This window comes from Sus scrofa, chromosome 6 (assembly GCF_000003025.6).
Source record: "Sus scrofa isolate TJ Tabasco breed Duroc chromosome 6, Sscrofa11.1, whole genome shotgun sequence".
Taxonomy (NCBI): Eukaryota; Metazoa; Chordata; class Mammalia; order Artiodactyla; family Suidae; genus Sus; species Sus scrofa.
In genome coordinates, this window is record NC_010448.4 from 109,333,466 (window position 1) to 109,346,440 (window position 12,975).

General features: G+C 43.5%; 1 long non-coding RNA gene across 7 annotated transcripts in view; it reads left to right on the forward strand.

Moving 5' to 3' along the window:
- LOC102159243 overlaps nt 6,440-12,975 on the forward strand; it is a 331,402-nt gene continuing 324,866 nt past the window's right edge. For all 7 annotated transcript variants that reach the window (XR_002345454.1, XR_002345453.1, XR_002345456.1 and 4 more), the window contains exons 1-2: nt 6,440-6,530; nt 6,913-6,991. This is a non-coding gene — a long non-coding RNA (uncharacterized LOC102159243). The remainder of the gene's footprint in view (nt 6,531-6,912; nt 6,992-12,975) is intronic.

A 12,975-nucleotide genomic window follows, 5' to 3' on the forward strand; every position in this document is an offset into this window, starting at 1 on the left:
TGCTGCCTAGTTAGACCGTTGGGAGTACTTTGCAGAAGGAAATTAATTTTAAAAGGCATATTCAAATTCAACGATCAGTTTGAAATACAGAAAGCAACAATGCAGGAGATGGCGGGTCAGTCAAGACTCCAAGATTTCATTCTAGGGTCTTCTCTTAGTTACTATGCATTTTAGGCTGGTCATTCAGGTCTCTCGGTCCTACCCTCACCCCCAAACAATTTTTTAATTTTTTGCTAAAGAAGATTTTAATTGTTTCAACCTTTCTAAATAACACTGTTATATCCACTACCTAGAATCAATGAAGATTTTTTTCCATATTTGCTTTTTTCTTTATGTCTATGTGTCTATTCTATCTCACACTTTTGCTTAATCATTTGAATTGTGGCACTTCCCTCCTCTAAATACCTCTGAATATTGCAGTATGCATTCCCTAATAAAGACATTCTCCAAAATAACTACAATGTAATCATTACACCTAAGAAAATTAAAAATAATTTCCCAATGACATTTAATATTCAGTCCATATTAAAACTCCAATTGGGAGTTCCTGCTGTGGTTCAGTGGTAATGAACCCGACTAGCATCCATGAGGATGCAGGTTTGATCCCTGGCCTTGCTTGGTGGGTTAAGGATCCTGCATTGCCATGAGCTGTGGTGTAGGTTGTAGACACGGCTTGGATGCCAAGTTGCTGTGGCTAAGGCGTAGACTGGCAGTTGCAGCTCTGATTTGACCCCTAACCTGGGAACTTCCATATGCTGTGGGTGTGGCCCTAAAAAGAAAAAACAAAAAACCCCCAAAAAACCAAAAAAAAAAAAAAAATCCCCTCTAATTGGCTCCAAACTATTTTTTTTTTTCTCTTTTTTTGGCTGCACCCATGGCATGTGAAAATTCCTGGGCCAGGACAGGATCTAACCTGTGGCACAGTAGTGACACAAGCCACTGCAGTGACAATGCAAGAACCTTAACCCCCTGTGCCACAGGGAACCTCCCAAACTATCTTTTATAATTGGCTTTTGTTTTGAACCAGGAGCCCGGTCAAGACTCACCCATAAATTTGGTTGTTAGATCGTCTTAGCTGACTACTTGTTTTTCCCTGAGATGGAACCTACAATTCAAAGTGTACAAATCTTAAATGTGTATATACCTTGATCAATTTTTTTTTTTTTTGTCTTTTTAGGGCACATGGAGGTTCCCAGGCTAGGGGTCCAATCAGAGCTGTAGCCACTGGCCTATACCACAGCCACAGCAACTCGGAATTCAAGCCATGTCTGTGACCTATCCCATAGCTCACGGCAATGCCAGATCCTTAACCCACCTAGCGAGGCCTGGGATCGAACCCGTGTCCTCATGGATGCTAGTTGGGTTCGTTAACCACTGAGCCATGACGGGAATTCCTATACCTGGATGAATTTCAAAAGACAGACTTTTAGAGTAGTTTTAGACCTTGATACATTTTTTTTTTTTAAAACCTAAGTATACCCCTAGCATAAGCAGTAACCAGATAGACAAAGAGAATATTTCCATGGCCTGGAAGGTTTCCTCATGCCTTTTCAGTCAACATCTCCTCCTCAACATCCCCCAGAAGGAGCAAGGATATGAAAAAACTGGGACTTCCCAGACTGGAAGTGTAAATTGGTTCAACCACTTAGGAAAACTGCCAGTTTCTAATAAATTTCAACAAATACTCTGATGCAGCAACTACAATTCTCAGTATCTACTCAAGAGAAATGATTGCAGATGCCCCTAAAGACCTGTGCAAGACTGCTCACAGCAACTGATTCATCATTTCTCCAAACTGGAACTGTCTCAAATGGCCATCAATAAGAAAATGGATAAATACATCGTGGTGTATTTATTCAAAGGAATACTGCATAGCCATTAAAAGGAGACAGATATTGATGAATCATGCGGTATCTTGGGTGAAACTTAGACACTATGCTGAGCAAAGCAAGCTTGTTACACAGAGTACATACCATACGAATCCTCGTGGATGAAGGTGAAAAGGGGTGCAAATCTGAGAGAAGTCATTAGTTTTCTTTAACAATCAGCACTTTTTCTTCATGCTCTTTTTTTTTCTTTTTTTGAAGATACTAGGTGAGTTGTTTCATAGAATGCCTCCTATTCAGGATTTGTCTGACATTTTCTCATTTAACTTGATCCTTCATGACTGAAGATCCATAGGAGAACTGAGCTGTATTTTCCTAAGGCACACCTTTTATATAGCAAATTAAGTTCTATCCCATGCATTTAAAATGGTACGAGTTATATTCCATTCTTGGAAGAATTGAGTAAGTCATCACTCGACTCATTTTTTTGTGATCTATGGTTCAGGTGGGGAACCCCATTTGAAAAAGGCTTAACGTTAGGTCTTAAGGCTGATTTGAGTCAAATTCAACATTTTTGGCAAGAATATTTTGCAGGTGGAGTGAGTACTTCCTACTGTAACATGCTGCGAGCTATTTAATGTCAGGTTGCTCCTTTATTAGTGATGTGGATGCAGAGTTCGACCACTTGGTTAAGGTGGTGACAGCCAGGTCTCTCCATCGTGAAGGATGTTTTCCCAAGTCTCCATGGCTTAACAACCTCATTCGTCAACATGAGCAGTCACAGGTCAGTATCTCCCACTTGGTGGAATAGTTTCTTTCCAGCAAATTTGCCTGCAAGGTAAAACTGTTCAAACGAAATGGTTATTTCACCCATAGAGCTTCACCCTAAAATGGGAGCTTCATATCATGGAAAGCACATCTAAACTTTAATAGACTATTTCTAATCTTGAGTATTTTTTAGGTAATATAAATGAATTCCCTTCCTACTTGAGACAGTTTGATAAACATGACATTTTGGCTATTAAAATGGCTTAGAAGACATGCTGTGATGCATTTATATGCATTTTGGTGGTGGTAAATATTAGTGTTTAAAACATTGGCACAGACTAAATTAAGATTTCGTGTATATACCTAGATACTAGAATCAGAAGTGATGCGTTTCAAAGCATTTTGTAGTTTAAAAAATTACTCTTAAGAACTCATTTCTGTACTCCAACTTGAAGAGGGGTTTAAGTATGATTATCCACTGGCTTCAAGGGGAAGAATTTCAAGTGACTTGGAAGGATTTTGTCATCACAACATCCCAGAATAGTTTAATCACCACAACAAACCAGAATAGTTTGGTGGAGAAACCCAAAGATTTCATGAGTAACTGTAGTCAACCCCTTCTAAGCCTTGATATTCTGTGACAGATTAAAGATGGCCACAAGTTGGTTGGTATCTTTCCCCTTAAGGGGTTGTGTCCGTGCCTGCCCCCTTGAATACTGGTGGGCTCTGTGACTGCTTTGACCTACAGAACACACCTCAAATAATGATGTACCAGTTTGAGGACCCAAGCCTTAAGAAACTGGGAGAAACCTGTCTTTTGGAACACCCATTTTTGAAACCAAGCCACCATGCTATAGAAAGCCCAAGCAGCCCTGTGGACAAGAACTCTTAGCTGACATGCCGGCACCAACATGCCAGCCAGGTGAGAAAATCATGCTTGGAAGTGGATCCTCTAGTTGCCACTCAGCCACCCCAACTGATGCTGCATGGGACAGAGCTGGCCATCTTCACCAGGCACTGCCCAGAACTGCAGACTGGCCAGTAACATAAGTGAGTGTTTTCCTTAAGTCTACTTGGTTTTGGAGTAATTTGTTATTCAGCAAGGATATCTGCAACTATCCTCATTTGCAAAGGGCTTATAAACTGACTTGTTTTTGTACCGCAGAGAGGGTCCAATAGAATAGGGTATATAGAATTGCTTTGCCAACTATCAAGCAATTCTATGCTAATGCAAGGTGACAGACTCTGAAGTAACCAATAGAATAGGAAGAGTCTGTAAACATGACTGCTCTGAAGTTGGCATGTCACTCTAATTTCTACTAACCTGCCGAGGTTAAAGCAGAACCTGTTACTTTTTCTTCATTATGATAAAATATACATTCAACAGTTCAAATGGTAAATTTTATCAGTATACAGTTTAGTAACATTAAGCACATTCGTCTTGTTGCACAATTATCACCACCATCCATCTTCAGAAAATGTTACTTTTTTTTTTTTTTTTCTTTTTGGTCTTTTTGTCGTTGTTGTTATTTCTTGGGCTGCTCCCGCGGCATATGGAGGTTCCCAGGCTAGGGGTTGAATCGGAGCTGTAGCCACCGGCCTACGCCAGAGCCACAGCAACGCGGGATCCGAGCCGCGTCTGCAACCTACACCACAGCTCACGGCAATGCCGGATCGTTAACCCACTGAGCAAGGCCAGGGACCGAACCTGCAACCTCATGGTTCCTAGTCGGATTCGTTAACCACTGCGCCACGACGGGAACTCCCAGAAAATGTTACTTTTTAATACCAGAGAAGGTATCTTTTTACCAAGTGTTATTTTCTATTCTAAATTTGAAGTGAAGCTACATCATCTCAGCACTGTCTATCATGATGATAAGTTAAGGAGTGAGCCCATGTGCTATAAAGACAGGGTTCCAGAGAGACTGTCAAGAATGGAGCAGCCCACAATCTGCCATGGAACCCAAGGACCCCCCCCTTCCTTCCCAGAGCCGTCCCACTCCTGCCAAACCTCAATTAGCCATTAGTCAGCATGGGAATGGGGGGATATTTAGACAGAAGTGAGCATTTGTTAAAAGGGGCCAAGAGAGCATGTTTTCAAAGCTAGATCACTCCGACGATACTGGTTTCTATATAAGCAGACCCTCTGGAGTTCAGGCACATACTTACACCTGGACCCCACCTGGACATAATTAGTTTCCCTGAGCTCAGAGCAGAGAGAACACCAAAGAAAATATGTCAAAAAACTGAGCGATCTATCATGATTTCTGCGGCACAATTAAGGCAGCGTGCTTTCTGTAAGAATTATATAATGCAGATGACATAGCACTTAGGTAGCCAGAACTGCAAAACCATCTGCTGATGTTTGACTTTATCAAGCCTGTTTCTTGCATCCTATTGTATACTTTGGGATGGAAGTCATAGGAAGGAAAGAGGTTAATCTGTAAGAAGATCTTTTATCTCCTTGCAAATTAAAACAGGACTTTAATTCTAAGCAAGCAGAATCCTCTGCACTTGGGGACCAAATATAAAGCAAAGACTGGGTAGACCCATCACACACAGGGCTGGGGACCATTAGTGTACCATAAACGAATGAGAAAATACATTCTGGGAGTTCCTTAGTGGCACAGTGGGTTAAAGACTCCAGCATTGTCACTGCTGTGGCTCTGGTTACTGCTATGTATCCTTGGCCCAGGAACTTCCACATGCGCTGAGCAGCAAAAAAAAGAAAAAAAAAAAAGAAAAGAAAAAAGAAAAAAAGTGGTGGTGGTGGGGAATATATTCTGGATCCTTCTGTCAGCCATCCCCTGCCTCTCTCCTCTGGGTCCTAAATACTCAGGATATACCATGTCTTTTGCACTGTGTCATTTTATCAGGCTGCCCGCCATCCTTCTCTTGTGTGAGGATGCACCTTGCAACCAGGCCAGCGCTTCCCTCAAGGGGTGATTTCAGTATTGACTAAATCTGTGCTGTCTGACCAACTATGAGTGCCAGGCAGTCCTAGATTCTTGGGGATCACGTAGGAATAACTAGAAAAAACTTATAAATGAATCACGAGAGACGTGTTCCCAGACAACAATAAGGGTAGAAAAATGATCCTGTTACCTAAAAGGTTCCCCTTGCCTGATGCGCCGCTCGCACAACTCTGAGGCGCCAAGGTTCGCAGCAAACATATTGCATCCACAAGCCAGCCAAACAAGACGGCAAAAACAAACAAACTTCAAACCTGCCTCCTCAAGGCAAGGGCTGGCATATTTATAGGATAACGAAGGAAGGAGCAGGACTGTCTGAAGCAGGTCTGAGGCTGGGGACGGGGGGTAGCTGGGGGCAGGAGGTAGCCGGCAGCGGTGATTGGGAAAAGGTGCGCTAATCGGCCTTCTGCGCAGGCTCAGGAGGCTGCGGGCCTCGGCCCGGGAAGGGTCACCGAGCGGACACCCGCGCATGCCCAGTTGGAGGGTCCGTGCTCCTCTAGGGGTCTTAACCGAATTAGACTCAGCTGACTCCAAGTTCCCAGAAAACAACTCAAGCATCTTAGTGGTTGGGCAACGTGCTCAGAGGACGCTCAGGTCTTAAAACAACCTTAGCTAGTGGAGGCAGGTGAAAGGGATTTAAACTAGGGCTTCAAGTGGAGTCGCCAAGGCGAGGCACAGTGGACAGGGCGTCTGAGTGGCATTCCCCAGCAGCTCTCCACCCTCTCGGGTCCAGCCGCACTGTCTCTGCCGGAGCATTCAGGAGGACACCGACGGGTTTCTGTCTTCGCCAGACCGTCTTCTTTAGCGGCTAAAGTTCAGGTTCCAGCAAGTTACTGGGTTCCCGCTGCCATGCTCCTCTTTCACAGCCTGGGAGACGGCGTCACCCTGCTTCTGAGATGAAGGGAGCAGGTCACAGTACCAGCACACGCCTAGTGCAAGGCCAAGTGATGAGCCGCGGCCTCAGGTGCTTGTGGCTCTATAGGAAAACCGAGGGGAGAGAGGGTGACTGGGGAGGGACACAAGGAGCTGAGCAAAGTGTATTTGTGTCAGTCTAGCCCTGGCCCGGTGGTGGGAGGGCTGTGACAGGTCCCCGGAGCCTAACTCTGACCCAGGTGTCCCACTGGTGCCAAGGAGTTGGGCAGACTTGGTCATTGGCAGAGGGGGAGGGTGTGGGTATGGGTAATGTCACCCTCCGGGCTCTTGGCCAACTATGGCCCTGGTGGGGATCCTGACCTAAGGGACCAGGGCGGGTACCTGAGAGCCAGTTTGTGTGGGCCCCATGTGACCCCAGGTGTCCTGCCCACACCGGCCCTACTTACCCTCCTCTGCCTCGCTGTCTTTACCAGATCCTGCTGCTTCCAGGGGCCGTCACTGTAGCTGACCCATCAACCTGTTTGTTCCAAGAAACCAGTGGGAAGCTGAAAAGTAAGTGCTGCCTAAGGGTAGTGAGAAATCAGGCTAAATGCATTCTGACTGAGGGCAGGGAAAAGAAGCAGGGATGGCTGCACAGAAGAGTTGCTTTGAAAGTCTAATAGGCAGGGAAAGGGAATTCTCAACTGGAAGAAGGCATATTCAGAGGAAACGTGATGCACTTGAGAAGCAATGAACAAACCCCAAAGCTTATTTTCGGGTATTTGGAAGGATACCCTGTGAGATGCCTGCAGATATTTGGTCAGGTCATTGAAACTTCCACTAGCATCCTTTTAATTCTTTTAAAAATGATATAATTTTATTCATATGCTTTTCTGTGTTTTCAAATTGTAAGTCACAGGGGCAAAACACACACACACACAAACAAATGTGTGTCTATGTTGTAGTTGAGCAAAGGTCGACTCTCATACTGCATCTTGACCTTGGTTCAGAACAGGAGAGAATATTCCTTTTGGGAATGAAGTAAGAACCCAATAATGTTTATTCTTAGCAGTGCAGATCTTTGAGGACGGGAACGATGTGATTGGAAAGTATTTTTGGGAGTTCCCATCGTGGCACAGCAGAAACGAATCTGAGCAGGAACCATGATGTTGTGGGTTTGAACCCTGGCCTCGCTCAGTAGGTTAAGGAACTGATATTGCTGTGGCTGTGGAGTAGGCTGGCTGCTGTAGCTTTGATTAGACCCCTTGCCTGGGAACCTCCATATGTCACTGGTGTGGCCCTAAAAAGCAAAAAAAAAAAAAAAAAAAAAGTATTTTTGGATATTGCATGGCAGTAGTTTGAAGACAGAACTGGAAAATGAGGATCTGGAAGAAGAGTTACAATTGTTCAACAAGAGATGATAAAAAATGAGGTGTGGTGACAGAGGCGACATATTTGGAGGTGGAATGGAAAGGATTTGGTGACTGGATGTAAGCCAAAAAATAGGAAGGATCAAATTTAGGTCTGACATTTATTTTTATTAAAGTATAGTTGATTTACAGTGTTGTGCCAATTTCTGCTGGACAGCATACTGACCCAGTCATATATATATATTCTTTTTCTCATATTATCTTCAGTCATGGTCAATCCCAAGAGATTGGATATAGTTCCCTAGCTGTACAGTAGGATCTCATTGCTAATCCATTCTAAGTGTAATAGATTGCATCTACTAAGCCCAAACTCCCGGTCCATCCCATTCCCCTCCCCCCGCCCCCACTTCCCCTTGACAACCACAAGTCTGTTCTTTAAGGTTTGACGTTTCTTCAGTGGATGCTCAGGAGGATGTTGGCACCATTAGCTTAGGTAAAGAGACTGGGGACAGGTTTTGGAGGTAGATGGTGTGTTCTGTTTTACCTGTGTTGGGTTTGAGATAAAGGATGGAAATTCTAAGTGAAGATAGTTAAAGAAAGGTGGAAGTAAATCAGAGAATTCTGAGGAGTGAGGGATGGCAATATACATTTAGGACTCATCAGCCATGAATACAGTATGAGGAAAAAATCGGACAGGAATAAGTTAACTGTGGGGAGACACAGAGTGAGGCAGGAACTGGCCTACAGCCCACACCTGGGGAATCTCTAAATTCAACAAGGATCAGGTTGAGGAAGAGAAGCTATTGCCAGAAACTGGCAATGAGAGGGAATAGTGTTCTGGAACTTGAGTGAGGAGGGAGGCTTAGAACAGGTTGGCCAAAATCCTCCGTGGAGGTCAAGTTTGACTAGGATTGCTGGGTAAAATACAGCAGTATTGGTAACTGGTAAAATACCAGTTACATTTGATTTCCAGATAAAGCAGTGAAATAATTTTTTAGTATGAGCATGTCTCATGCAGTGTTTGGGATGGATTTATGTAGGGGATATCCAAATATTGCATTGGGCATACTTAGGAATAAAATACAAACAAGAGGAGTTCCCATCGTGGCGCAGTGGTTAACGAATCCGACTAGGAACCATGAGGTTGCAGGTTCGGTCCCTACCCTTACTCAGTGGGTTAACGATCCGGCATTGCCGTGAGCTGTGGTGGAGGTTGCAGACGCGGCTCGGATCCTGTGTTGCTGTGGCTCTGGCGTAGGCCGGAGGCTACAGCTCTGATTCAACCCCTAGCCTGGGAACCTCCATGTGCCACGGGAGCAGCCCAAGAAATAGCAAAAAGACAAACAAACAAACAAACAAACAAACAAGAGGATAATGAATAGAAATTGTTTACCTGGAGCTGCATTTAACTGGGTGTCTTGTATTTTTGTTTGCTGACTCTGACAACACTAAAATGATTTATACAGAAGGAGGTCACTAGTGACTCATGCAGTGTCCCAGTGAGCTAGGTCTCTTAGTCCCTCTTTTATTTTACATATGGGCAAGATGACAGAATCCCTATAAAAGGGACCTGGTTCCATTCTTCATAAGGCTCCAGTTCTGTTTCCTATGAACTTGCCTAAATGTCCTTCTCCATTGTGTTGCACTTTCACCTCCACCATCACCTCTCTGCCTGGTTCTCTGATTTTACTGCTTCATTAGTCTTCTTTCTTGGTGTCTAGATGTCATTCAACCCTGGGCAGTTCACTTTGACCCATGTTCACTATTTTAGGAGGGTGGAAACACCAGACTGCAAGGGTGTAGGGGCCTGTACAAGATGAGCACCTTGAAAGGGTGGATTTAAACTACTTCGTCAAGAGCTTATGTGGGGAAAATCTGGGATGGTAGCTTGAGGATGGAAGCCAGATGAGGAAAACTTAAATGTTTCTGGTTTCAGAGGGATGAGAGCAGAGAGAAAGGATAGCAAAGCTGATGAGGTATTATAGGAAAAGACCTAAGCAAAACAGAGCCTGGGAGAGGAGGCAAGAAATGAGGGCAAATAGTCTTGAAGAAGAGACAACAGGAAAGGAGACAGAGATAGTAGGTAAAGACGTATTTTGATGGGGAGAGAGATTTGGGGAGCCCACATTGCTTTTATTTTCTTAGTGAAGAGAGAGCTGACTTTTATTGGTCATGATGGCGAGTTGGTATGCAGGTTGGGAGTTTGGAAAAAAGTGCATGTATTTGATTCTGACTAGCTTGAGTTACAAAAGTTGGATTTTCCCCCTCTGATATTTGACTTCAACCTCTCATGACTTCCTTGTACACACGATATAAAATATATTACTGTTATGTGCCTATGTTTTATTGTGATCCATGGGTGACCCACCAGTTCACTTGGTATTGGCCCTTAATAGGAATCAATTAGTGTGTTTGCAAGTGGGACAGATCTGTGTGACCTTAGGGTCTGCACTGCCCTTCCTCAATGTCACAGGACATAAGACTACCAGAAAATGTATGCAATTAAGCTGACCTAGACTAGGTTCCTTATAGTTTGGTGGTATTGAGTTATTTTCATACCCATGTTGGATAGTCTCTTTCTCCTAATCCCTGTGAAAACTGCTACCCTGTACTCTAAGGATTAAAATGTTGCTGGGCACACCCATGAGGATGGCTATAAAACCAAGAAACAGAAAATAACAAGCGTTGGTGAGGATGTAGAAAAATTGAAACTCTTGTGTGTTGCTAGTGGGAATGAAAAATGGTGCAGATGCTATGGAAAACAGTTTGGCCATTTAGTTCCTCAAAAAGCTAAACACAGAATTACCATTCAACCTGGGAATTCCACTCCTAGGTATATACCCCAAAGAATTAAAAGCAGGGGCTGGAACAGATTCTTGTCTACTCATGTTCACTGCAGCATTATTCACAATAGCCAAAAAGTGGAAACAACCCAAGTTTCCACAAACACATTAATGAATAAATAAAATGTGGTGCATATGTACAATGGAACATTATTCAGCTTTAGAAATCCTTCCATGTGCTACAACATTGGATGAACCTTGAAAACATTATGCTAAATGAAATAAGCCAGTCATGTAAGGACAAATTTCATATGATTCCACTTGCATGAGATACCTAGGATAGGCAAATTCATAGAGACAGAAGGTGGAATGGTAGTTACCAGGGGTTGGGGGGAGTAGTAGCGGGGGTGTTATTGCTTAATGGTTAGAGAGTTTCTGTTGTGGTGATGAAAAAGCTTTGGAAATTGTGATAATGGTTGCATAACATTGCAAATGTACTTAATACCACTGAGCTATGCTTAAAAATAGTTAGAATGGCAAATTGTGCATTATGCATACATTTCACCACAACTTAAAAAAAGGAATACTGTAATATACTCCAAATCATTAAATTGTACACTTAAAATGGGTGAGTTGCATGGTATATGAATTATATCTCAATAAAGTAGTTGCTTATACCTTAGGGACACTTTTCCTTAGCTCTGTATTCAGGCCACAGGGACCATGAAAAACCTGAACTGGAAAAATAATAAAGTGTGAGTCCTGGGGAAGGGCGGTCTCTTCACAGCTTGAAGAGATTCAGATAATTAACCCAGAAACTTGCCATGCTTAAGAGGTAGAAGGCCACGGGCTATGTCAGAGAAGAGTGGGTGGTTCAGAATTGTATTTTGTACTGTACTGTATCTCGTATTTTTGTGAATGGGGTTATTCTACTGAAAGGCTTTAGAGAGAAAGCTTCTAGCATGAAGTTCTTTAGAGAGAAGTCGCCACGTGTCACAATTAAATAGGTTTTGGATTGTAGCTGAAGGGTGGGCACCTTTTGGGTATCGACCTGAACTGTACTGGCCTGAAAAGCAGCAATGAGCGTTTGAGTTGAGTCTGATGGGCCATGTCGTCCTGGTCTTGTGTGTGATGATATGTCTGGGATGGAGGCGACTGATGTTGTTGGAAATGTGCATTCGGAGTTATAGGCGAGGCCATCCAGAGTGTCTACAATGTCACTGGAGGAGACGAAACCATCCATCCATTCAGCGGCAGCACGAAGCCGCCTACACCAAGAAAACAGCAATACATCCCCAAACAGATCAAACAGCTGCTCATCAATCTGGTGCAAGCTGCAGGTTGCCTGACTAAATTACTGTCGAATGGGCAGACGAGCACAATTTGTCAGTCAGCATTGAGTTTAAATGAGCAGAGATGCACATAAAGCCAGCAATGCAATTGTAATTAAGAATTATAGGCATCAAGTTTCAACTAACGCTTTCTTAAGGTAGCAGTGACGGAGCTCTAAGAAGCATATGAAAGATCCAGAGCAGAATTAAAGCCAGGTCTGCCTAGAGCCCTCTACGATTTAAACAGCTCCTCTAGGAAAGTGATGTATAGCTGATGGAGAATCCATGACAATGCAGGCTCTCTTTTTCCTGTTTGCTTTAAAAAATTGTATATCATACATATTAAAGAGTGAAAAACAACAAGAATAATAAAATAATGGTGCTCTTGAACCTACTACCCAATTAAGAAATAGAACATCTTGAATTATTTTAATGGTTGAAATCATGAGAATTAACACATCTCTGCAAGCTGAGTGGAATGGAATTTAGTGAATGCTGTGTGCTGACAATGAATTGGTACTGGGGCATATAAAGATAAGTGAAAATGGGCTCTCATTAGAGTGTTTATAATATGGAAGGAGAGTAAGATGATAACACAACGAGCCATGAATCCCATAAATTCACAAGAAGGAAGAGGTGTCCTAAGAGAGGTACGAAGTGCAACAGGGATTCAGAAGAGGTTGGATCAGCTTGGGTGGGGAGGAGCTCGGAGGAACCCTCGTGAAGAAAGTGGCATCTGAACTAGACATCAAAGACAAGCAGGGGTTTGCAATTCCTGTTGTGGCTCAGAGGAAGTGAATCTGACTAGCATCCATGAGGATGCAGGTTCAATCCCCGGCCTGACTCAGTGGGTTAGGGATCTGGCGTTGCTGTAAGTTGTGGTGTAGGTTGCAGAAGTGGCTTGGATCTGATGTTGCTGTGTCTGTGGCATAGGCCGGTGGCTACAGCTCCGATTAGACCCCTAGCCTGGGAACCTCCATATGCCACAAGTGCGGCCCTGAAAAGACCAAAAAAAAAAAAAAGATAAGCAGGTGTTTTATAAGATGAGAGAGGGTGGGAGGGAGGGCATTGCA